The sequence below is a fragment of the Polistes fuscatus genome, unplaced genomic scaffold (assembly GCF_010416935.1).
Source record: "Polistes fuscatus isolate 324 unplaced genomic scaffold, CU_Pfus_HIC Scaffold7, whole genome shotgun sequence".
NCBI lineage: Eukaryota > Metazoa > Arthropoda > Insecta > Hymenoptera > Vespidae > Polistes > Polistes fuscatus.
Window position 1 is genome coordinate 3,594,689 of NW_025113151.1, and position 27,646 is coordinate 3,622,334.

General features: G+C 28.8%; 1 protein-coding gene across 5 annotated transcripts in view; it reads left to right on the forward strand.

The window, feature by feature from the left end:
- The window catches only part of LOC122524392 (inactive dipeptidyl peptidase 10), a 130,247-nt gene that overhangs the window by 3,339 nt on the left and 99,262 nt on the right, over positions 1-27,646 (forward strand). The window contains exon 2 of one of the 5 annotated variants that reach the window (XM_043646653.1): positions 17,806-17,869. The exons of the other annotated variants lie outside the window; for them this stretch is intronic. The gene's annotated coding sequence lies outside the window, so the exon portion shown is untranslated. The remainder of the gene's footprint in view (positions 1-17,805; positions 17,870-27,646) is intronic. 5 annotated transcript variants of the gene reach the window in all.

A 27,646-nucleotide genomic window follows, 5' to 3' on the forward strand; every position in this document is an offset into this window, starting at 1 on the left:
TAAGTGGACTTCGTATGAGATGGATACGTCACGAGTGTCTAAATAAAAGAAAATTTAAAATTTCGTGTTGAGTTGTGAAAAGTTTAGCATCAAAAATTACCTAGCAGTGTGCATAAATGATAAACGATGAAGAAGCTTCCCTCGTATTGTGCAACTTAAATAAAGAAATAAAAGGAAACAATAAAAATTTTGAAGAAACATGTAACGTTCATATTTCCATACCATATCATCCTTTTAATTTTTTATATTTCCAATATCTATTAAGCTGTAATATTATTATTTTTCTTTTTTTTTTTTAATATAAAATCTTATTAATATGTGCAAATTGGAGAGAGAATGTGTGTGTGTGTGAGAGAGAGTTAATTAAATGAAATTAGCTGATCGTATCAGTGAGCTAAGATCGGCTGAAGATCTTAGGGATTTTCTATCCAGATAAAAAGAAGTGAATTTGATAGAACGATTATATCTTCGTTAAGCAATCCCTTTTTCATGAGTGCCATTAAAATTCTCTTTACACGCTTTCGATTAGAATAGAATAATTAATCGAGTATTCTTTTGGTGTTCTTTTTTCTCGAATGATTCAGTGAACGGTAGATAAGTAAGTAGGTATTTATATTTAAATCAAGATAGGAAATATGTGAACGTTAGTATGAGATTTTTTTCGAGTCTATAGTGCTCGTTCGTGTTACCGTTTTGCATGATTAATACGACTGATATATGGTAATGGATTGCGTGTTGATTTATTTTTTCGTAATACATATAAAAATCAATTAATTGTTATTATTTTTTTTCTTTTTTATTATTTTAAATTGTTATAATAGATGGATTTATCTACTTCACACTGATACATATTAAATTGTTTATTAACTTTCTCTTTTTCTCATAATACTGTTTAAAAGATAATTAAATTATTTTTTCTTTTATCTTAACTTTTTATACAAAATAAGAGTTTACTTTTATTATTAATTTATTATTACATTGAGCATTATTTTTAAATAAAAAAATGTTACGTTAAATTATTACTTATAATACAATGTAAAAATCAATCGAATTTTTGTTTCTTTTAATTTAAACATTTTCGAAAACAATTTCAAATAAATTAAATCACGAATTAAAATTTATTAAAATTAGAGGGTGAGGAAGGGGGATGGTATTATATTTTTAGTACGTCTTCAACGATTATGAGATCTAAGCTCACTGTAATCCTATAATTAAATTTGTAAGCATATCAATTGTGAGCACCATTTTTTTTTGAATAAATGAAAGACATTAACTATGCTGTAAACGTATAATTATGATCTAATTAACCAGGAATTGGTATTCTAGTGTAACGATTACACGTTTTGGGCTGTGAATGTGATCATTAATTCCATCTATGACGTCCATTACTTGCAACCGAGGCAATGCTTCTAATCCGCATTGTGTTCCGGTATGATTTACATTAGAAGCAGGCTTGAATTCAAGCATGAGAATTAATATAATATATTTATTATATGTTACAACGCTTATTATGTAATCATTAAATGCGTACTGACTCGATCGTAGATCATCAATTTAAGGGGTTGGAGGGGTATAAGCGTGATTACACGATTTCGAGGTGATTTTTAGGAATTCAATTTAAAGAAACATTTTAATTTACACAGTTTTAGTTATATTTATATATGTTTTAAATAACATTTGAAAATTTTTCATTGAATTTTATTGCAAATTGTATATGTTATAGTACGTTGCGTAGATCATGTAACGAACACTTTTTATCATCGTGGCATACCGATTATGGCCGTTTTTAGACATACTAAACGAACAAATTGTTTTTCTCATTTATTCATAACGAATGTGTTTATCATTGGACGGAAGTGGAATTAAAAAAAATATATCGATGAAATGAATATTTCAAGCAGCACTTGAAATAGGGAACTTGGATTTTTACGAAAAAAATGTTTGCTTATCACGGCAAAGAAAAATATTAATATTAAATCACAGTCTGATATGTACTCTACTAGGTTTGAAAAATATTGTTTCAGGGAAAACGCGTTTAAAGTTTCACATGCAGTCGTAGTTTCTATGGGATCGTGCCCCGTAAACCTTCGTATTTCGATTATTTTAATGAATTTCATTTAGAAATTTTCAAGAGCAAATATTTAAGATCTCCAAACTTTAAAAATATGCAAAAAGAAGAAGAAAAAATTAATTTCGTATGAAAATCGATAAAAAAAATCCATGAATTTTTATCTCGCTTTGATCAAAAAACAAATTGCAGATTTATATAGAATGAAAATAATTCGAATTGGAAATGAAATCGGTCGAATTGGCAAATGAGTTGAACATATTTACTAATCAGAAGAGTACGATTTGCTAATCTCGTGGCTTTAATTTTCGAAACTCGAGTATCAACGAGTACACGCCCGTCTCACTCTAAACTGTTTCTATTTCTATCTCTTTCTGTATCCATCTCTTCATTTCTTGTATTAGTGTATGTTTGCGTGTATACCTGCGTGTGTGTGTGCGCGCGTGTGAGTATGAGTGTTTGCACTTTGTATCCGCAAATTGTTAAACCTCCTCTATAATCGTTTGTTAGGCCGAAAATGGATGGTCGATTGTGTGGTAGCAGTTACGTAGTCAAGTGGTAGTGAGAAAGAGAGAGAGGGAGAAGAAGAAGAAAATTAAAACTAAACGAAATTCGAATGTATATACTTATAATGAAAATTAATAATAATAATAATGATAACAATTAGGAATACCAATAAAAAGATGTTCTTCTTTCTTTCTTTCTTCCTCTTTTTTTTTCTCTCGGAATAAACCGTGCTAATTGTAAGTCCGTGGAAAGAGGATTTTCTCGGTCCTTTTTTTTTGTTCCTTCCTTATTTTTGCTGTTTTAAATTCTATCCGTCGTTCGTTAATAGGCTTAAGATCGGTTGAGATGCGGTAATTATTTCTCACGGTATATAATTGTTTTTTTATTTTATTTATAAGATTAATTAATTGACGTTATGATTATTGTAATTTGTTAAAAGATACTGATTAGTAATATTACGTTTAGATTTTTTTTTTAATAATATTTCGTTTATAAAGTATTAACATTAATTTTGTCAATACTAGAAATGAATGAAAATGATTAATTAAAGTAAAATTAATCGACACAATTTGTTTTCTTTTTTAATATAAAAATGTATGATATATAGTTTTTATATATAGTATATAGTTTTTTACAAGAATATTTTGTTTATTTTGAATTGATACTAATTTTATCTCAATACCAGCAATTAAAATAATTAATTTAAATGAAACCAATATCTATTTTATTTAATTTTTTTTCTTTTTTTAATGTAAATGTGAATAATATCATTTACATATTTGTTTTAATAATATTTGGCTTATTTTGACATTAGCTGTTTGAGTGTTGACACGTTCCGTGCGTTTTTCGCATAAAATGCAAAAAATAGCTTTGCCTTATGCATATAAATGCGGAATAAAAATAAACATTCTTTATGTTTGGAAAAATAATAAAAGAACAAAATATTTTTTATTTATCATACATATATATGATTCGTGATGTCCGTTTTTATAAGAACCGTTTGTTAAATTAGATCGTTTTACTCCATTATTGTTCTTATTACTGTAAACTACACATTGTTGCAAAAATTGACCAATTTTTCCATAGCAAGGTTTTGTAATTATAGATATTGGTATCAAAAATTTGTATTTATTGGAACGAAACTTGCATTAAAACAACAAAATACTACACATTTTCTACGTAAATAATTACATTTTGATAAAAATTCAATTATTATGATAAAAAGTTATAGAAAAAAATATGTAATATTTCACGTCGTCATCGATAGTTCACGTTATTTACTTGCCAATATATCATGATGTTCTATATTACGTACACTAACTCAATTAATTGCTGGTAGTTCTCTAGTGTTAAGAGATTAAAGTTTGATAAGCAACCTTCTGTTGAGTTACCTGTAGTCTTTTCTTACGTCGGGATCATGAAGATAAAGTTTTCTTAAAGTTTCCTATCTATCTTATATTTTCCTTTATTTTTCTTGTGATAAAAAACTGAAGTATTAAGTTGTCCGTAAAGTTCGTGCCGATTTTGAGAATAAATTTATATCATATGTAAACCGATTAAAAATTTCATCATCAGTATCCTAATTCTAATTATTTGTAAGAATAACTACAATTAATAATCCAACACACTTACAATTAGTAATTTGTAAGAAAAATATTTCTATATATATATAATCAACGTATATTATCAATTGATAATAATATAGTTAATTAAGTAATTAATGTTTTAAAATACGATCATAAAAGACCATAGCAATGCGAACTTTACTAAATCCTAATAAAAACTACTTTTTATTTATCCTTTTTCTAGCAACTCAAGTTTTTCTGTTCTCATTTATTCTTTCTGTTTTACCATTATTATTCTCTTGTGTTTTTATTACTCATACACATACATAAACACACACACACATGAACACTAAATATTATAAATACTTACAACTACGAAAGTAAAGAGTCTGAAATTTTTAATACACGTAAATTAGTTCACAAAATTGACATCTCTTTAAACATTTCTTTAAATATCTTAAAAAACCTGATTATCCCTCCTCATTCTCATTAACATATAAATTTTATTGTTCAAAAAGTAAACTCCTATTCCCTAGGAGGATACCTAGATGGTTATTAACTTGGTTTGAAAAAATTTACAAAGAATCAATGCAAGATATCCATGAAAAAGAAAAAATAATGAAAGAAAAAAAAGTTCAAATCAAAAAATGTATTGTTAATAATTAATTTTAAGATTTTTCAACTGTAAAATATCAAATTATTTCCATTCAAGAGCGTGATATTCACGATAGTAATCACGGATTTAGAATGATCAACCGATTTAGCACTTATTTTGACCACTTGTACACGATTTATCTGATCGATCGTCAAAGGTTCTTCCTTTGTTCATCCTGTTAGGAATTACAACACCAGGTATAATACAAGTGGTAGTATTCATGGTAATGGTGATGATGGTGGTGAAGGCTAGGGTTTGCAAAATTCTTGATTAAAGAATGTCTTGGGTATTATTCGAGGTATAAAAGACTAGCCTTGTTGGTGCGATCTTTGTTATCTTTACGAGGACTCCTGAGATTTTGTGAAAGCCTGCGAGGTTCATATGAGAAACAAAGAAGGAAAACGATACTAGAAGTTAGAGTTGCTGAGAGCAAGTGAGTGGACGGGTTTAAAAGGACCGGTGAGAGAGAAAGATAAAAAGAAAAAGACAGAAAGAGTCCTTATTTTTGCTACTTTATCACCCTTTTTTCCCTTCATTCTATTTTCTTCCCCTTTTTAAACGTGAAAAGAACTGAATGAAAGAATAATTAATTTGTTTTGTTGATTCTACACGAACGTATATATATATTTTCTGTTTCATTTATTTTAATTAAATTTAATTAATAACAATAACAAGTGAGGTTTGCATAGTTTCAATTTTTCATTAGATCTATCGCCATTTAAATAGTTTGTACGTGTTTCAATTTTATTATAACGTTTATTGATGGATACTATTTCTTCTCTAACAAATAATGTTAAAGTTTCTTCGTTGATCTATATATATCTGTTACTGTGAAAGACCGCAATTGGAGAATATCAAGATTCATATAGTCGCTTGTCAACACGTACCAAATACTTCGGTGAAATACCAAATATTTGGATTTATTCTTATACATTAATATTTTAGACAAAAATTTTTTTTTAACACATACCCATGAAAAAGAGGATAGATTTAAATTGATATCAGTGGTTTTGAATAAATTGAATACGTTGAATGTTATCGGGATTACCGGTGACCAGCATTAAGCTTGTTCGTAATGTCACGGGGGTCACCGGTGACCGGCGAAACCAGGATTACTACGATTGTGTAATTTCGGCGATTTGTTGATTAAATCAAAACGAAAAATTGCATTTCAGCGCCGTCGGGAGTTACCGGTGAGCCCCAACAGGATAAATGGGTTGCTCACGATCACCTCTTATTAAGTTTTATGTTCTAAATAATATTTTAACATAATATGGAACGCATAGTAATAAATTCTTGTAGGTGTTACGATCAAGTCATGTAAATTTTGTGTGGCATTTAATATGTTAAAAAAAGACGCGGGTCAGCAGACAAAACATTTCATTTGAAACGAATATTTATTGTTTCCTTAAATTACTTTTTTTCAATATCAGTGTTAAACGATGCCACGATTACGTTCGAATGAAATTCTATACTATATATCGATCATCCAATATCATCATATCTCCACTTTTAATTAACACGTTTTACAAGAAATCGAATATCCGTCAAATATATCGGAATTTCGTTCGGTTTGTACTTATCGATGATTTTGGTTTGATAGAAAAATGCGAACGATTAATTTAAATTTTTGCTTCTTTATCAAATGTAGAGAAAAAAAGAATTCTTTCTGGGTGATTTTTTTTTTACCCACATTATCGAAGTTTCAGAACAAAGAGATTTACGTTCAATCGAAAGAAAACCACGAGTTTACGATAATAAATTATCAAGGCTATTCGAAGACAAGAGTTTGTTCTTAACGTTAAAGTCACCTACATTTGTTAGCTTCAAGATAATTCAGAAAGTAAGACTTTTGTAACTTCTTCCTCGACCACTATTCATTTTCCGCATCATGCTGTCACGAATAGTTCGATCAAGTGAATAAACGAGAGAGTAATAACTTTCTTTGTGTATTCTGCAAAAGGACGAAAATTGCTTGATGAGAAAGAATAAGAGAGACAAAGAGAGAGAGAGAGAGAGAGAGAGAGAGAGAGAGAGAGAGAAGCTTTTTCTATGTATAAGTAAATTTGGATGAAGAGTTTCTGTACTTAGGAAATTTTCGTAAATTTGTTACTAACTTTGTCGTGTTCTTAAAAGTTTTTCGAAGAAACAGGAGAACTTCAGGTTGAAGTAAAGTTATTTCTTTCTTTCTTAGGGTTTTTAAGAGAAACACATGAAACTACTTTCGGCACCCAAGACTAATGTTGAAAAGAATGAAAATAGATTACAAAAGTGATTTGAAAATAAGTTTTGATATTGGATCGATGATAGAAGATTATTGCTGCATCGGTATCGAAAACCCCATGTCATTGTATGTTGTCTCGAATCTAATCTTAGGATAAATTCTCCGAGAGAATCGACAAGATAGTACGTGTATCGGAAACATTTCCAACGGATGCGAGATAACACCGTTGACGGTGTTGGGAAGGATCGTTTGACAGTGAAACAATAGATGTTTCTCCAATGAATCCGATGGCATGTAATAAACGTTAAATGGAAGAAGGAAGCGCAGTAGGATAGACGAGATCAATAAGAGATCGTGTGTTAACTCTTAGAAATATGATAGAAGAGTTTTTGTTTATTTTTTACGTGCGTAGTAAAGTATTTTTCATACCAACTCGAAAAATTTACAATTAATTTAATCGCTTATAATACCACGAATTTTTCATTTTAGTAATAAGAAGAACATTTTTTTCTTTTTTTATATAATGAAAAACGATATATTATTAATTTAACATTATTATTTTAATTATGAAGAAATAAAACGCGGATGGACAAGTTATGTACTTTTCTAGAATTAATTTCTTTAAGGATGAATTTTAAATTTCAATAAAAATGAAGAAATTTGTATTTTTTTTTTATTTTAGTTACGGGGATTTGTTTTTTGGTTAGAAAATTTAATTAAAATTATGTTTATCTGTATAACGGTTTTGTAAATGGAAATAGATTTTTTGTAAAATTAAATTAAATGTCCTCATCGGTCTTTTAATTTTCTAAAATTTCGTTCTACAAAAACTTAAGACTAGAATTTATAATCATAAAAATTTGTTTATCTAAACAAGCAGAATTCTCTCATCACATTTGGCAATCGATAAGCTTGCACGCAAACTATTGCTTTTGGCCAAATTCCACGCTCAGGTCTTTGAGAGAATGAGGGAATATGTCCTCATAAATTACGTAGGTGATCTATTGCACAATCGAGGAAAATATAATTAATTAGAATCATAGTCAATAGCTAGCAACATCGGAACATTCTATCAGAACTTACCCTAACTTAAGTGAATTAGAACAGACACAATAGTTTGACAGTTATGTCTTTACCGCAATTAAGCATTACCACCACAAATTGCTACAAACAGGATTGACAACACTAAATTGTGAACTATTTCTATTGGGTTTATTCACGTAGATATCAAATAATACTATTTCATATGATTTAATAAAAGGAATAAATTTTTAATTATTATCGAGTTCGATGAAGATTACATTTTTCAATGTAAGTCAACAAATCTCTGTTTTTGTATTGTTAACGTTTTTGGATGTGATCCAAATTTCTTATATTCTTTCTAGTTTAGTATCGTGAACCGATAACGAACCTCGAACTTATTTTTCTTTCTTCTCGATAGACAATTCACGTGAAAAGTACACAAAATAAAGACAACAGTTGACCGGAAAATATAGAAGCTTATAGTAACTCATCGGGAAAAAAATCAGTATAAACTACAGTGTTCGAACTTTTGTAAACTTTTTGATCGAAGATATTTTAGGTCACTTAAGCCAACAATGAGAATCTTTTTCCAAAACTTTATGCTAGAAAAAAACTATTATTAGAAAAAATGACCTTGAAACTAGTCTGGACATATACCTACCCTATTTGATGAATGACACTTGATTTAAACTTAAAGATTATTTTAACATACGTTTGTACATATCGAATTCACAGATTAACAAAAAAACTGGAATATTAAGCAAACATTATAATAAAAGGTTGAAACTCGTACAAACTATTTGGCGACAATTCTAATGAAGAATTTCATGAAGATAGTGCAGTTCCATTTCTTACAATTATTAATTAGATTTAATTGAAATAAAAAAATTAGAATATAATATTTGCAGTGTTTTATAACACTCCGTTGGATGTTGCATACACTCAGCACCACATATATCGTATTTCAATTTTAATATTTAATATTTTTATTCACATAATGTATTGACTCGTTGAAAGTAGAATTTATTTTGCAAAAAATCTCAAGTTAATTTAAATTAGCAAAAAAAAACCATTTAGAATTGAGAAATATCTTATGTTTTATTATAGATTAATTTTATTAATTCTTATACGTTAAAATAAGAATAGCCTAAGTGTAATTTTTTTTAGAATTCTCAGTAAATGAAGCAAATAAATAAATCGTATGCCATTTTTCGCTAGCGAGGAGTTTATAATTAAAATTGAAAGTGAAAGAAAATTTTAAATAAAATCTATATATAATTTTCTATGATCGAGTATATATTTCTATTCCAAATAAAGTAGGCATTCGTATGGAAATTGATACAAAGGCTTTGGATAGATAAAATATTAGAACAGTTGCCTGGAAAACGGAAAATTCGAATTCGAGTGCCGGTCCAATTAATTCAACGTCCTAAATTGTTTACGAAGTCTACAATATCTATATGAATGTAGATATATTTAGTTCGTACTGATTAATAAATAATACACTCAGTATAAATTTGGAAATACATAAATCAAAATATTAAAGCGTGTTGTCTTCAATTTTTCTTCTAAAGTCTGACACGAACGATCTCTTGATAATTTAACAATAAAATTTATTTATAGAGTTTGCACAAGAGGACAATAAACAATAAAAGCAAATTTCCTTTTCCATTTGGTTCAACTTTCCAGTTAACATTATTCCGGATTCGTCCTGTTACGAAACAGTGACTTGTTATTACGGTAAATAGTTAATGGCTGTGTTTGATCAGATGAAAAATTTGCGTAGAAAAGAAATGAATATATTTTCTTGCACGTTCGAGCATGGAAAAAAGTTGAAGTTGAGGAACTATCTTGTCAGTGTAATGTATTTGGAACGGAAAAAGAAAAAAAACAACAACGACAACAACAAAAAACAAGAGAAGAAGATTGAGGTATAGAGAAAGAAAAGAGGAAAGAAAAAAGGGAAACAAAAAAAATATTAGAAGGATGTTTATGATAGGCGAAACTCGATGGAAACTGAAAAGTTTGAGTCGGATCAATAGTGGTATAACATAACCCATCAGCCTCGACCAACTACGGTCTACTGTAACGATTCAATTTTTCCTGGATAAAAAATCCTATCCAGTTGGTGGTAGCATTCACGCGAGAAACTTCATCGAAACTTTTTTTTACTGGTTACGGATTTTTTTTTGCACTTTTCCAATGCGAATATTCACGAATGGATTTTCATGTGAATTTTGTTCCTCTTTTAATTTTTATTATTATAATAATAATAATAATAATAATTATTATTATTATTATTATTATATTTACATTTATAACGAAAATGGGAAGTATAGGATAGGAATCATACGTATAGGATATTTTATTCTTCATTTCTTTCGTCTCTCATTTATATTTTATCGTATTTTTTTGTCATTCGAAAATATCCCCTCGTGTTAGCATGAAGATATCATAGCGATAATTGAAATTAAAAAAATATATTATTCTTCGAAGAATATTTGTTTCTTTTTTTTTGAAAAAGGATTACATTCGATTAATGTCAATATTTAATTAAATGCGTTAAATAAAATGTGTGTTTTACTTATAAATTGTCGTTTTTTCAAGATTTTTATAGTTATAATTGATATTATTTTTAATTACTATAATTTGTATTATTTACAATCTTTGACATTCAACTTTTCAGATTTGAAATGTTTGAACCTATGAAAGCTGTGTACTATACATATTGATATTGCATCATGTTCCCAAATATCACAGATTTTGTAGCAGCTGCATTCGTATTTTATCTTTTTTTTATAAAAAATACAATTTTGAAGTGCGTCATATTTTTTCACCCATATTCAAGACAGTATAACTTTTGACTATACAAATAAATATCACAATTTTGTTTTTTTCAACTTATTGCCAAACGCACGCAAGTATTGCCAGATCCAAATAATATTACGAGAACAATGCAATCCTAAATTCATCTAAAAAAAACAAAAAAGAATGCAAATAAACTTTATCAATCAATAAAAATTACGAAAAAGTTATAAAATACTATTATTTTGCCTAATATAATATCCACTTTAAGAAATGCGTTTATCCAATTAATTTAATCTTCTTTTTTTTTTTCTTTTCTCGTTGTCGAAGCCAGCAGAAAAAAATCATTTAATTTGCGCTTGTCGGAACCGTAGGTTTTTTTCTTTCTTTTTTTTTCTTCCTTCCTTTTCCTCGGATTTGCGTTCTTCAAAGGATCTAAATGCGACGAACAGAAGGGAACATACTGTTAAAACGGTAAATGTATTTCGATAACGATCGTTTGTTCCTATAAAATCCATTGATTTGCTTATCGTCGTCTACGTAACGCCTTTTCTCCAAAACTTTTCCGATATTTCCAATTTAAAAAAGCTCGATAATGGTACCCCGTTCGAAGAGAAAGAGAGGGAGAAAGAGAGAGGGGGTTGGAGAGGGGAGGGGTGGAGAGAATCGAGGGGGTAGGGGCTCGAGTCAACGCTTCGATTAAATTTGCAAAGTTTCGCTTCGTTTCCATGTAGCTAGAACCTTCATGTACTTTCTTTCCGATGGGTCTCGGAGCTTATTTCCCGCAGTTTCGAAGCTTTCGCCAATGGACGAGGGGCTTATCCGATTTGATTCATCGTAGTTCCTGGGGTATGATTTATTTCGAAAAGTATCCTTCAAGGTACTTCGAGCTCCTTCTTGTTTGATATTTTTAGATCTAACGAAAATGAAGAAATAATATGGGGGGGAGGTTTGTAAAAAGTCGAATGAAACTAAAATATCAACTGAACAATTCATATAAACTGGGCTTTTTATTTTTTTAATTTTTTTTCTTAAATGGTTTAAATCCAACATTTCTTCGAAAAAATAAGTTAAGATTATTTTTATATCGTTAATAACGATGTAAATGTATTCGTTAATGTAAATATTCTTAGGAATTCATCGAGAATTGTTTTCATTTGAAAATGTCGATGCGTACACTGTTTTTTTTTTTGTATAATGTGTTATGAATTAATTTGCACGTAAAAAGTAAAAAGAATATTGTTTTTATTTATCAGCTTTATTACTTAATTGTTATTGGACAATAAAAATTTCACATATTTTTATCTTACAAAATGTTATTCAAATTCTCAAGTAATTTTTGAATATATCGAAATAAAAATAAATGAATCTATATATAATGATATCATTATAAAGCGATTCATTTGCAAGTTTATTTCTTCGTATTTCGAATGGTAATTGACGGTTTTTCGTTAACTATAAATTTAACTTTAATGTAAGTGTAACAAGAAGAAGAAAGAAATCTTAGAATTGCATTAACTTTTTGCAAAGGAAACAGTTTGAAACTGTTTGTTAGCGTTTTGTGGGTGGGCATGCAGAAAAATGATCAACTTATTTCTGTTGTGTAATACAGAATAAAATCGAACGCGTTCACGTAATAAATAACTATTTATTATTTTAGATATCGATTTATACTAATACACTGGACTTAAATCGACAATGTTGATAGTTAACATCGAACACAAAAATAAAAATAAAAATTAAATACACAGTCGAAACATGAGCCTCCATGCCAATAAACATAACTGTCCGTTTATGCATCAGTTATATCAGCACTTAAAAGATTTGATTGCACAGTTACTGATAAGGTTTCCTTACCAAAAACGAAAGAAATAAAGAAGAAGAATTTATTCGTGTCAATGATAATTCGAATTTGTAATGGATATCGCTTCGCTTGTAAAACGTGGGATAAGTTAAAATGTGATTATTTCTCGTTCTATCTTCTTTTCTTTCTTTCTTTAATGCTTATTTTATTGGACGATGCTTGGTAGTTTGAATATCCATTACGAATTGTCGGCCATTAGTTATTTCGTAGCATTGACCTTATTTTTCTCAAATTTTCTCGACTTTCTGGTACACAACAATGTATTTATCTGCTCGATATTTTAATATTTTGTATTTTATATACGATCCAATTAAATTTTTCAAACGTTTTTCACTATCATTCACAAAAATTGTTATCTATTCTGTATCTAGTTTGTTTATATTAATCGATAATTTTTTTTCCTTTTCTTTTCTTTCCTTTTCTCGTTGCTTTTAAAGGAATTTATTTAACGAATTGTTTTATATCGAAGTATCGAATAATATCGAAGATTTATATAGTTTTATTTGTGATCTTCGAAATATCGTATAACGTTAGTCATTAATCTTTTTATATACACAATTCAATATGGACAATGCAATCAATTTGTTTTTCATTTATTTTTTTAAAGGTCAAGCAACGCGAGATATTATTGAGAGAGAATTTTAAAATGAATTATTAAATTATTTCTTATTCTTAAATAATCGCGTAACTTTAGTCGTTAATTTCATTTTTTTTTACAATTCAATACAAACACGATATTGAAACAGTGACAAAAAATTCATTTTTAGTCTTCTTTTTTATGATATACATCTGAAAAATATGAAATTATTAAATTTCAGAATTTATTTAAATTATTACCAGTCTTTGAATTGTCATTATTATTTTGTATACAATTCAATTTAATCTCAAACAACGTAAACAATAGAATTTTAATACTTCTCCAAAAATACACATTCAAATAATGTGAAATAATAAAACTTCAGAATTAATTATTAACTTATTACCAATCTTTAAATTATTGCAATAATTTAGTAATTTTGTTAAAATTCGATGCAAAAACAATATATTACATCTATTTTTAGAAACATACATCTAAATAATTTGAATCGTAAAACTTCAGAATAATCGATTATTAAATAATCGATCTTGAAATCATCGAATACAGTTACTCGTTAATTATTTTGTATGCAATTCAATGTAAAAACAATGCAAACAATTAATTTTTATTCTTCCTTCAAAAAAATACATTCAAACCATATAAAATAATAAAAACTCTCTATATAGAAATTTGTAATTAGATCTTCAACAGGTGAATTAATTTTAAAAGACATTCTTATTTAATTCCAATGTCGACCGATATTAATAACTTCGTGCGAAATATTTATTGCATATAAATGTTAGTTATTTTATGAACTTGTCGTGGTAATAACGACGCAAAGGAGAAGAAAAATATCTGGTTCAATTTTCTTCTTCTCTTTTTCTTTTTACATTTCTATCCTTTCTTTCTCGGGTCATATAATGTCGGTTGAAAAAATACAAAAAGTGTTGCATCGTTGGAGTAGTATGTCGTATTAATGAAGTATCCTTTCAAGAAAAGACTGCAGTAGTAAACAAGAAAGAAACAAAGAAAGAAAGAAAGAAATTGGATAAAAGAAAAATATTCCATCACATCGTTACATTTTTATTGCTATCCTGAAGGATGTTAAATATAGGTAGGATTACGTTCTTGTACGTAACGGTGTTTCTTTTATTGCTAAATATATCTGATTATTATCATGTAGATAAGTTGTTTTTCTTTGATAAAAAGATTTGCAACATTTGATTGGAAATTGATAAGGCGAGAGATTAGTTTGATTTTTTTTTGTGATTTACTAATATTCGTTTTTAAAGTAATTTTATGAAAAATAGATTCTTTGAATTAGATTGTAATGACTTCTGCACAAGTTTTACTTGAAACTATTCGTAAAATGTTTATTTATCTCTAAAATGGTAATCAGCTTTTTTTGAAAACAATTAAAAAGCTTGAATTTCGTTTTTCGTATTTCGTAATTTATGACTACATTTCCTTTATTCTCTTACTTTGGTATAATATTTTTTCTCGTATGTGGGATCTCTTGAATTTGAAATAGTATGTAACATTTGTTCAAATAATCTTATCGGTAATAACATAATTTTTTTATTCATACAGTAAATAGTTTTAATATTTCAAGACCCTTATACGTTTAGTTTCTGCATTATAATTTCATTCGTAATAAAAAATAAGATATATGATCAGGTATAACATAAACATATAATGTTAATAATAGTAAATAATTTTAAATATTAAATTTATTTGTTTAATTATTCCGTAAAAAATCATCAATAGTAGTGTGTGAAAGCATTAATAAAATAATGATAATAATAATAATTAATAAAATGTAATAGCATATACTGTACAAAATCTAATATTTCCCATTAAAAATATATTTGACGAGCAATAATTTTGATTAACATAAATGTTAATTAGCGACTTTCGTCGCGATATAAACGATAAATAAAAAGAAATAAATAAAAGAAACTAAATATTTTTCTATCGAGATTTTTATAGTACACAATTTTCTTTACAAGTTCTAACACACGAAATGATAACGAAAGAAAAATAGAGTAAGTGGGGAGTGATGGAGGGAAGGGTGGGAATAATGTAGAAAATATTAGGAAACGTGTATGACAAGGACAAAAAATGTAGCAGACGGAACGAGTCATTTTTCGGTACCCGTTGCAATTTAATCTTTCGACAAATGACTGGTGCACGGTAAATCACAACCCGTGTAATAAATTCTTGACGAGTATTACACGCATAACTCATATATACATATACACATAATAACTATGTACATGCATAGTTCACATAATACCTGCATTCTCATACACATAAATCTACGTACTTACGTTTACATGTGTTCATACAGAAAGCTCGTCGAGGGTTGTGTGACGTTCGTCATTCGACCCCTTTAAATTTGTCCAGCACAACTGCTGCGATGGTTTTAATCGGTGACGACGAACATCGTTGATTCCCTTCAAAGGGATACCGCTATTAAAATTGACTGGTGAACCATGAACTCGATATAGTTCCGTTCTCGATTTTCTCTCTCTTTCTTCTATTCGGTTCTTTCGACTTTTAACTCTTACAAAGGCACATCTTTTCATCTACGTTATTTCTTTTTTCTTTTTTTTTATTTGGAGATAAAAATAAAAAACCCAAAAAAAAGAGAAAAGAGAGTGGAAATAAACAAAAAAGAAAAAAGAAAAACACGGGGGATGAAAGGATAGTTAATTTCGCTCTTTGACACGGATGTTCCGTTCGATGGTAACGAATTTTTCACCCTGTTACCATCTTCAAGGACGTCGTTAAAATCCCACCCGAGAATTTTATTCTACCGTGGGATAAAAATAATTGGACCGTACGATTTTGTTTTTTTTTCTTTCCTTTTCAGTCTTTATTTATTTATTTATTTATTTTTATTTTTTGTTTTTTTTTATTACTTAATCACTGAGAGTACATATGGTTACGGTTAATGTTCAAATTATACGGGGATATTATAGAATGTCTAAATATTGCTGATGGAAAAATAAATTAACACAAAAAAAAAAGAATGCGTGTAATCTAAACGCGCGATAGTTATATTATATTACACATAAATAAGACTTTGAAATAAGAAAAATATAATTTTAAATTGTATTTATTACGATTATTATTTTTGTTATACATATATAACATTCGGTAAGTAATATAAACAACAATCAATAAAAGCATTTTAACTAACTTTCATAGAGGATAAACGATTAGTTTAACGTTGGATTTCGAAGAGGACGGTACGTTGAACTTATAATCCGTGGTTTTAAACTACAATATAGATTTTCTTCGATTAATTAACCATCATTAAAGGTATGTTTAACATTCCAATACACTTTTACGAATATTTTGGGTTGCTTAAGCTTGAATACATTTGTTTAATTGAAAATTATCATTTAATAAAATATCAGATCGAAATTGTTCAATATTCAAAGGATATTAATAGAAATGTATTGTGTATTATTTTTACTTTAAAGGATATTAAATTGATTCTTATCCTAAAAAATATTTGAATTACCGTAAAAACAAAGAATGACCAATCATTAAACGTTGATATTTCTTCAGTTTCTACAGTTTTATCAACATGTACGATTCTAATTGACAGTTATCGTATATATGGATCAATTAATTATTTTTCACATGATAATACAATTCATTTTTTGACTTTTCGAACATTAGTTGTTACATAAATTTAGCGATATTATTTTTTTTTCCAGCTTATATTGAATTAAAAAAAAAATACTTTTTGATCGAAATAGATATACGCACGCAAAATCACGGCAAAAATAGTGTTAAATCTTTTTCACCGTAAACATACTATATATAATATATAATATTCAATATTCAAGAATATATCTAGTGTATAATAATAAGATATTTTAATATTTATAATATATATTTACATTATTATATATTCAAGCAAAAATTTAGTAATGGGTACATCAGTAGTGATACACCCACACTTACCCCCCACCCCTTCTGGTGCCTGGATATATTTTATTTGTTTCAATTATTTTCTACGATCTCAAATGAAATTGACGATGGCGTTAGATAGACCGAAACATTTTATTTCTCATAAATTTAACGAAACAAAAGAATTACGTTTTATACCTTCAATGATAATATAATAAATATATATATATATATATATATTTCCGATTGTTAGTCGATATCTGACGGTGGAAGGTGTCTCCGTAACCGCTATTGCAAAATTCGCGTACATTTGATTGCGTTCCATTGATTTCGACGAATTTGCACGAATACTGCTGGTTCTTCGTATTTCCTGCGAATCGAATTAATGTCTATCGACAGGCAGAGAATAGAGAAAGAGAAAAAAAATAAAAAGAGAGAGAGAGAGAGAAAAAGAGAAAGAAAGATCGATAACCGTGAGAACGGACAAATTATTTTTTTCTTTTTTTTTTTTCGTTATTTCTTATTTCTTATTTTTATATTTTCATAGCCAACCGTTTTATTCAATGCTAATACATTTATGCATCTTGTAGGGAATCGATTGGGTAACATCAATGGGAGAGAGGGAGGGGGAAGATCTGTTTGTTGACACAATCGGTAAGCACTGAAGCAATCCGACGGAAACAATTTTCGTTGAGAAATAGCGCGACAGGCTGCGAGACTCGATCGATTTGACGTGAGTGTTGGTTTTGTATCTTTACTAAAGTGAACAGACGGAGACGAAAGGATACTTCGAAGGGAGAGAGAGGGAAAGAGAAAGAGAATCTAGAATGTTGATTCAATAACTCACGAATTCTTTCTTCTTACGATGCACGTAGACCTCGATCGTGTTCCTGTTTCAACATAGACCATCGAAAAATCCTTTTTCATCGAGTACCGAACATTGTCGTTATTCAGACCGAGTAGAAAATAAAGACAAACGTGTGGCTGGAAAATTCTTTCCAATAGGAGTTGTAAGAATTGATGTACTTGAATGTAACTGAATGCTCGGTGATGTTTTTTCTTGTTAGAAATTTACGAGACAGGATTGATTTTCTATAATAAATTTACTAACGGTTTATTTATATTCGTTTAACCCTTTGACTGCTATATGGACGCATATATGTGTTTGGTAAAAGTTCTCAGCGTGGACTATCGACGCATATACGTGTTTGTGAATATTAATGTAAGATAATGTAATGTTGGTTTGCGTATTGATTATTGTTTTGAGTTTTGTATCACATGAAAATTATATTAAGAAATAAAAATTTTAATTATTAAATCATAATTTATTATTAGAATCTGGTTAGTAATATCAATCAATAGAAACAGTAGCACTAATAATAAACTATTCCGTCCCTACAAAACGCTTCAGCTAAAAGTATTCAGCACCCAAAAGGTTAACACTGTTTCTATCTATTGTACACCTATCTCGACAAAAAAAAGTGTTTTTTAAACAAATTGAACATCGGTCTCGCGTTATTGCGGGATTCTATTTTTACAATATGTAAGCATGTTTAACACATTGATACATTTTACCGGTCATTGTATATTTCTTTCTGCATTTGTTGCAATGCACACAGAAATACCTTTAGAATAATTATTAACAAAATTAATTTCGGTTTAATTTCCTTTTTATTTTAATAGTATCATATAATTAATTTAACGAGATCGTTATTATAAGAATAGTCCAAAATTTTATTGACGAAAAAATGATTAAACTAATGCTAATAATTTTAATTGAAAATTTTTAAAATGTGTCTTTTGATACCTTCGGTAAAAATAGTGTTTTTAAAGAAAGTTATTTTTTTGTTTATATACGATTATATGTAAATAATAATCAATTCCGTATAAAAATCAATAAATGAACGATGCAGAAAAGTATATTTAATTATTTACGTAAATATGTGATATTTCGTTGAGAATAAATTTGTTATTTTAAAATTTTAAAATGAATTATACCGTGAAAATGTTTCATTTAAATAATGGTATACGTGTATTCGTATTACCACGACTTAAACCGAATTGGTCTTGTTGCGAGAAGGCTATTCTGTGGCCAGAATCTGGCCAAAGAAACCACAAATCCCATTATGCGTCTACGTTGGACGTAGCAACACTTTCCAGTCACCTATTCGTCTATTTACGAAATCTAATAATAGTAATAGTAGTAATAATAATCCTTAAAAAAAAGATAATGAAAAAACAAACAAACAAACAAACAAACAAACAAACAAACAAACAAAAGATACAAGAAAAGAGATTAAAAACTCGCGTGAAAATAAACAAGTAATCCTTCCGTTTTTCCTATTCTTAAATCGAACAACTTTTTCTTTTGATCTTTACCGAATATGGAATAAACTTCCGATCGAATAACTTATCCTTTTCTTTTTTCTTTAAAAAAAAAAAAAAAACACATTTACGTTACCAAGCGAAGTAGGTACTCGAAAGTTGAAGAAATTTTCTTTCACGTTCATTCGAATTTCTTTCTTCCTTCCAGCATCTCGAATGAAATTCGTCTGTTTTATATTTTCGAGACGCGAGAAAGTTATAGTTGAATTAAGGCTAGGACTAGGAAAAAGAAAAAGAAATTTTCTTTCGTTGAAAATGGGGAAAGAGTTAAGCCGACAAAAAGGGGTTAACGGTCTCGTTTCTTCGTTAGAATGCACGATGAATATGTCAGGCTTCCACTGCGGCAGATGCATTTTCACGAAACTTGTCTTCTTTACTCTTAACACTCACCCACCCACCTAGTATAGTATATATAGTTACGTCTTCGTGCGAGAAATAAGAACTTACATTGCAAACGGGTGGGGGGTGGTAACCTTTTTTGAACTTACCCACACACACGTTCGTAGTATTTTACGGGGAAAGAATTCCAAACCGAATTACCCAAATTCCATTCTTTTTTCACCTTTATTAAAATGTCTAATTAAACTATGAATTACTCTTACGTTGAGCTATTAACATATTCATTATTCACTTAATTCATGTATTCGCCATACGTTATAATTATGATCGGTAATTAATCTTTGTAATTATCTTTTATTTGTAATTTCATTATTTATATCGTCGTTATATTTGTTTGTTCAAATATTACGTTGAAATACATAAGATGCTAATTATTTAGGTCGTAATTAAATACAAATAATCATAAGAAGTATTTGATTAATTGAAATATAATGAGTCATTTTTCGTTGCAAAATTATGAGGGGAAAAAAGGTATTAACTCAACGCTTTATTAATTAATTAATCTCTTAATTATCCTTAATCTATAATTTATTATTTAAATCGTTACCTTATATTTGTATAAATTTCACTTTAACGATAAATAATTCTGATAAATTAGGATATAATACAATACAAATGTTTCATATAAAGTATGTAATAAATTATTATGAACTAATTGATCGTTGTATGAGTATATTTTTCATTGTAAAATTTGTAAAAAAAAAAAGAAACACCATTTCTATGTTTAAATTGATGAAGGAAAAAAGAATTACGTTTGATCATTAATCCTTTCATGCTACGTGACAAATTGCATGAGATTTTGATCTGAAGTTTCTCAAGTGAGCAGAGAAATCTTTCTTCTTTGAGCGGTGTTCGATCACGTTGCGAAACGAGGGTGGATTAATTCGAGAAACGCTTTCATTGTCAGATGCTGGGTAACGAGGATAAGGGATTCTCTAATTAATTCTTCTCGTATTATTTCTCTCTCTCTCTCCCTCTCTCCTTCTTATACGAGAGGATAACTTCGTAAACTTACATACGACCTTAATGCACAAAAAAAGTTAATGTAAAAGTGAGATGCATTGTGTTAAACAGAGCCGGGGTTTCAGCTTTAAGCATTCGAGATACTTGCTCAGGGATGTAATTGTTTTTAAGCTCCAACATCGTAAAAGATAGTAATATTATTAAAGAAGAATAGACAGTTGGTGGTATGAGGAAACGTTGTTTATAGTATTTTTAGTTTTTAGTTTTCCTACATCGTTTTTTTTTTTATATCGGACGCTGCATTCTTTTTCATCAGAATTGAAAATTAAAAATAATGATTAGATGGTGATAAGGAAATTATTGGTGTGTCATATATCCTCAAACCGGCACTGGTCGAATTTTTTTCATGAATTTGTAAAGCTAAAGGAACTTTTCACGGTTATTTTTATTCAATACAATCGTATATTTGTTTTCTATCTCTTGGATTATGTTACAATCAATGTAATACTAGAATTACAAGCTATTGATGTATATTTATTTCTATCAGATCGGTTAAAATTACTTGGTTATTGATAAAATACTTTATACAAGGAGAATTAAATTTTATTAATATGTGTTTTAGTTTTCATTTATGGTCAATTTAGAATAAATAAACTGTTATTAAAAAATGTGTACGCAATATTGGGAAAAAAGGAAAAAGTAATAAAATAAAATAAACAAATAAATATATAGAGACGTATTTATTTTGGTCGTACAAATATTAATATCCATATTTATACTAAAAAATAGAAACAAATAATGAAGATTTGTTGGGTCCTGTAATTCTAGTATTTAAATTATTAGTTAACATTTATACTAAAAAATAAAAAGTAAAACAATTGAGACTTGTAGTTTTTGGTCATTCTATTGGTACATATTTATCCGGGAAACAAATTTTTGTAAATGTAAAAAGAACTAAAAAATAATACAATCTATTTGTTTGATAGATATTAAGAATAAAATTTGTTTAATAAATAAATAAAGTAAAATAATATAGACTCGTTGATTTTGGTAGTTTCAATATTTATTAAAAAAATCGAGTGTAATATTAGAAAGAAAAATAGACAAATATAGAAAGGTAGAGAGAACTAGAGAGACAGTGAGAGAGAGAGAGAGAGAGAAAAGATATACAGAGATAAGGCACGTAGTCATCAATTTGGTTGAACACGCAGCCGGAAGCGTCGAGTACTCGTCACTCGGAGTATTCCAGCGTGTTCCTGGAGAATTCAGATTCCAGAGACCGGCGAGCGTATATAATTTAGCTGCAGCTTCCTACGGAAAACGTGGTGAACTTTGGCTATATCGAATGTACCATCAACCACCTCCTCATTTTCCTTCTCTCTCTCTCTCTCTATCTCTCTCTCAATCTCTCTCTTCCTCTTCTTACACTTTCTAAGAGAATATACCAGGTGAATTTATTATTGTTGCAACGTCGACACGAATGTCTGTAACGTTAATTTTCATTAACGAAAGTTTGTCAAGAGTTTCAAAATCATCATCGTTTTCTCGTAATATTTCGTGTAATCTTTTTTATCGTTTTATCGTTATACATATATATATATATATATATTGTAGTCGCCTTCGTGATTATTCAACGAAAGATTCAACGAAATTTTTATCGCAAAACATGAGCAACTCTTTTGATTGATATTTTCACACGTTTTTAATCCAATTCCGTGTCATTTGGATTGTTGAATTTAAGAAAATATGTCATCGAGGTTTTAACACATCTATCTCTAATTAAATGTTATAAAATGTTATAAATAGTAATAGTGATTAAATAGAAAATATTATAACGGATGTTTCGCGATTAAAAATAATTTTATAGGCATTTAATTTTGTTTTATTATGTGTTAAACAAACTTTTTGATGTCTTAATAGGTATTTTAAGTTTTTCCTTAACTAAGTTTGACGCAGTAAATTTAAGTTATTATATGTGTCTCGTTTAAAATTTGTTTTCTGAGAAAAATAAAAAAATTTTAATTCGTTAACTTTACACAATCTTATTTTCGTGTTATACTAGAAAGTACTTTTTAAATTGTCTTTTGCATAGAATATAAATTTAGTATTCTAATAAAAATAGATGTCTTTTTTCTCTCCTTCTCTCTCTCTCTCTCACCCAAGTCTTTAAATCCAATTAGAGCAACCATGTTACTATCTTGTAGTAATACTTTACATCCTTTAAGTATAGTTAGCAATGAGAGGAAGTTATTCAGATCACCGTATGAAGATTGGAATTTCTAAATCTTAGTGGTGAAGAATTATGTGGGAATTAAGCGATCGAGTTAGGGTTTGGTAGAGTCCTTCGTAAATTATCTTTGTCGAATTATAACGGACTCGATGAATATGTCAAAGCTGTGTTCGTAGACCTTTCAACTAATTAGCAATCTAAAATCACGTGTATGCGCAGCCCTTGGTGAATTTCTAGTCCTGAACACTAAGAGAAACTGTTTCCAGGTATTGGAGTTAAGCTATGCTGAAAGAGAGAGAGAGAGAGAGAGAGAGAGATGGAGATAGAGAAATGGGTAGGGTAAAGAGATTGGTGGGGGAAGAAAGCACATCCATCGCTAATTCGATATTCTCTTCGATTTCGAAGTTCCTAGGCGCCTCCGCGTCCTGGTTTGCAGATCGCATTAAACGACGGGAACACTTTAGGGGTCTGAACTCCGAGAAACAAACCTTTCCACGATTTGCTCGTAAACATCCTCGGGTATACGATTAGTAATATTTCTCATCGAATATCTCGATAATCTGTTTTTTATCATTAAAATGCGAAAACTTTGTTAACCCTTTAATCGGGATAACGATTTAACTCCTCGTGGTGGTTTGAAAATTGAGCAAAGTTTTCTATTGCTTTTTTTTTTAAATGATTTTTTATTTTGTATAGGTAATTAGTAGAATGGGGTCAGTTTGAAATTGAGGCAAATTAATCATATATAATTTATCTTATTATATTAAATTATTTATATATTATAGCATAAATTATAAAATTAATTTTTTGTTTAAGTCAATAATAATTATTATTATCAGGACATTTATAAAAAAGAATACAGCGTGTCTCAAAATTCGATTTACCGTACTAAAAAATTAGAAATGTTTCTTTATCAGATTTTTGGGATGACGCTAATGTGGGCCTATAATGTTTTTAATTATCTCAAAAAATTAAATAAAATATTGTAATTTTATTAAAATAAACCAACAATATATTTTTCATTTTATTTATATTTTCTCGGTAAAGTTATGACAACCCGTATAATATACTTTGACGTGTCTATTGTTTAATAACCATTTAAAACGCAAATAATGACTTTACACTTTACGTATTTTAACGTTTCCGTTAAATTAGCTGTTCACTTAAGATGTTAAGAAAATGATAAAATTAATCGTTGTACATACACACTGTCAGTTGTAGAATCAGATTCAGTCTAATTGAATTTGTTCTAACATCTTCCTTCGTTATACTAATCCGAATTTGTGGAAATTTATTTCATTAAGACATTTTGTTCGAACTGTTACAACGGACATCGAAGAAATAGGATTAACGTCGCATGCGTCATATCTACGATGTGGGTAGTTTAATTCGACCGTTTCTCGTTTGTAATGCAATGCATACATCCATATATTCAAGTAAGCAAAAACACATACACCAAGTGTTGTATACACACGTTCATAAATTCGTGTCGAAATAATATGAATGTGTATGGATATGTGTATCGAGATATGTAAATAGAAATACACTGGTAGTGCATACAAATGGTATACGAATCAACCTTGAAAAGCGTGTATAAGTATTTGTGAGAAAGAGAGCAAAAGAGAGAGAAAGAAAAATGGATAAGTGTAGGTGAAGGGTCACAGAGGTAAATTCCAGTACGGATTCGAGCAAGATTACCATATATCCAGGCTCTTACGAGATTGAACGAAGCTGCAGAGAACGCGTGTAGTGATTCCGGTTAAGATACCATTCGTTCTGACAAAAAAAATAAATGAACATGACCGAAAAATGCTCCCAATGGAAATCCCTTATTTGGTTTTTTTTTTTTGACACCGTTCCCTTGACAATAGCGATAAAATTTATGGTAATTCAAAAAATGGAAATCCTTCTTTATTAAAGTTGGAAAAATATGATCGAAGCATCGGTTAGATTATATGAAGGGAGAGAGTAAATGAACGAATTGAACGGGGAATTGATCTCATTTATAATAATAAAATAAGATTAGTATCTTTATTAAAATAGGATCATTAGTAATGACAAATATTTCAAGAGGAAAGAACAAAAAAATAAAAAGATAGAAGTCATATATCTAAAGCGTGTTCCGAATTAATTAGAAATTCCACGAAGTAACGAAGTAAGATTTCTGTGAAGTGTACTCTCGGTTAAATTTGTAGGTTATGTTCGTGGAATCGTTAAAAATGAAGTATGCCTCGCATATGATAAGGTTTACTTCGTTAGACTCATGCTAATAAAGCCACTCGTTTTTGTAAGCATTTGAATAACAAGAGCGAATTAGTATGAGATGCACATGTTAGTTCCTTTGTTATTCCTATGTTATTCTGTAGTTCTTTCTTTCAATTTCATTTAGTTCCTTGAGTCGACACCCTGAGGCTTGCTCTTGAGGACGGTTGGTTTTGGAGACACACACGGTATGTAAACGAGCAACACCACCCCTCTAACCACCTCCAAAACTCTCGAAACATCGTTGTCGTCGTCGTTCTCTTCGTCGTTTTAACTGTTGAAGTTCCTACGAAACACGCCCACGGCGGTTGATGCTCCATAGTCACTAACACACAGTAGTAACATCATCGGTAGCAACAACGACAGCAACAGCAACAGCAACCTCCTAGTCCCTGAACTAACAGGAAGAAACGATTACTCTGGCATGGCCAACAACCATTAACCTTCTTCATCATCAACTACCTACAACAGGACTTTGTCATTGTACTTAGCGTGATACGACCAGCGTGATTTCAGTTCTGAATTCAATTTTTATTACTTATATTCTTGTGAATCAATTAATCTTTAATTTGAAGTTTAAAATTAGACTTTTTCAATGAACAAAAAGATCGATTTAACGTGTGTACTTAAAAGAAGCAAATCAAAGATGAAGCTTTTACGGAAAATTAACTAAAATTCTCGCATGAATTTAGGATGAGGGAAGTGAGTTGGCCATTTCCTCTTTACTAAATATATATATACATACATATACATATATATATACATATACATATGGGGAAATATTGAACGGTGTACATCCGTGGATTGGCTCTTCTCACGCGATATCACTTGCACATCGTTAACGGCGTGTGAACGATTGCTTATCGAACCACGAACGATCATCTTGTTTGAGAATTAGGACAACCATGATACCTTGTTCTCGATTTTACACGGAAAACTTCACTAAATGAATTTCCAAAGAAACCATTCAATATTATTTTTTATCGTAATGTTACTTTTTTCTTTTTATAAAATCTGCACACACACAAACTATAAAAAATATTTTTAAATAAAATTATCTCTTTCCTGTTTTCTTTTTTATTTGTAAAGAAATCTCGTTTTTTGACATTTTAATCTTTGACTCTACAAAAATCAATAGATAAAAATTTATAAATCTGATAAATCTGTAGAATATAATCTTGAAATTTGTATTAAAATAAAAGCTTAAATTACGAACAAAATGTAATTGAAAATAATATTATATTTATTATCAATATTATATTTAATGTAATTGATATTATATATTATTATATTATAAAAAATATTTAAATATAAAATTACTTTTTTCCATCATTTTTTGCCTTTTTGATCTTCAATACACAAAAATCTCAAGATATATATCTGTAAATCTCATTTAATCTAAAAAGTATCATCTCAAAATGTTTAAACGTAATAATGAACAAGATATTAAATTATTTTAATCATTAAGAGAATAATATTCAGAATGATGAACAATAAATTGGAATTTCATCGACTTAATCATCATTGTTAGTATAATACGAGCCTGATATTCTAGCTGCGATATAACAAACAAGCTGCTTTATTTCCAAAAGTTGATACACTTGGGTGATTCTCATTATCGAAAATTAAAGATGCAAGGTTTGTTTGAATAGAAAACAAATAATATTCATACCATGTTTTCTTTATCAATAATTATATTGTATAATATATTATAATTAAGTATTATATATATTTAAATTTGCCTACGCTTGAAATTTTTTGGTTTTGTAGTAGCATGTTTCAAAGTTCATAAATTTATCTATCCCTTAAAACTTTTCATCTTACATAAATCGATATCTTAAGTTTAAAACCTCTAAGTTACCTAAGCCCTTAGGCCAATTTTCCCTACAAATTCTTACTTATTAGAAATGAAGGCACTCATTCTCATAATATTATATCTTAGGGTTACAAAGAGTTTAATAGGAAGTTCTAAATTTAATAAGTAATTTAATAAGTTACTTATCTGGAAAAAACATTTAATTTCAACTTTCTTTTTATATTAAATTTTATTGAATAGAATATTGACTTTAAAAGAAAAATAATAATATTATTTTAATACACACAATTTCTTTGGTAAAATATTGAATAAATGTGAGAAAATGTAAAGAAGTAGTAACTCGAACTCGTAAAAAAGGAGAATAAAAAAGACAAAT